We start from the raw sequence: 1025 nt of genomic DNA on the forward strand, positions 1-1025 counted from the left end.
TTCATCAGTCCACAGAATATTTTCCCAGATATCTTGGGGATCATTAAGACGTTTTAGTAAAAATCCTGGATGCCATTTTTGTCCAGTCTCTTTCTTGTGTTTTTTCATCATGAACTCTGACCCTGAGTGAGGGTTAGAGTGAGAGCTGTTCTTTAGATGTTGTTTTTGGCTCTTTTGTAACTTCTTTTGGAGTAATTTTGGTAAACTGGCCACTCCAGTGAAGGTTCATCACTGTTCGAAGTTTTCTCCATTAGTGGATAATGAGCTTAGCTCTCACTGTGGTTCACTGAAGTCCCAAAGGCTTAGAAATTGCTTTGTAACCCTTTCCAGAGTGATAGATGTCACTAACTTGGTTTCTCATCTGTTCTTGGTTTTCTGTAGATCGTTGCATGATTGCAGATCTTTTAACCTACTGCACTTTGTCAGAGGTTCTATTTAAGTGATCTGATAATTCATCAGCTCTTGCATTAATCAGGCCTGAGTGTGGCTACTGAAAGTCAATTCAACTTTCCAAAAAAATGTGATTAATTACAGTTTGGCTTAACAATAAGGGGTAATTACTCTTTCACAGCACTGTACCTTTAGCAGCAGCACCCTGTACCACTCTATGTCCCACCACCTGCCAAGCGCCACTAGGAGGATCCCGTTTCTCTCTGATGTTGGCATTAAGTCATAAACTTATAATTATGTAAAAGCATATCACGGTGACAGATCAAACTGATCCTTTCGGAGTTTGGGAAGCGTTTGCTTGAACTAATTAAGCATTAAAACAGCAGTGCCTCAGGTTGCTCATGAATGAACATGTGCAGAATAGGTGTAGTGTCCCTTTAACCTTCCTTCCACACAGCTCACACTCATTCATTTGCAGTTAAGGTAAAAAGAAGGCGGTTAAATTAAACTAACAATGATGCAATAAGAATGAAAATGTCCACAAACCAGCAATTATTATATACTCTCATAATTTTTTGTAGCTAACACCCTGAATGGGAACTGCCTCATGTATAAGAAAGCATGAATGCGTTAGC

Source organism: Pundamilia nyererei, unplaced genomic scaffold, assembly GCF_000239375.1.
Source record: "Pundamilia nyererei isolate P.nyererei 1_Seehausen unplaced genomic scaffold, PunNye1.0 scaffold00093, whole genome shotgun sequence".
In the NCBI taxonomy this organism is placed as follows: domain Eukaryota; kingdom Metazoa; phylum Chordata; class Actinopteri; order Cichliformes; family Cichlidae; genus Pundamilia; species Pundamilia nyererei.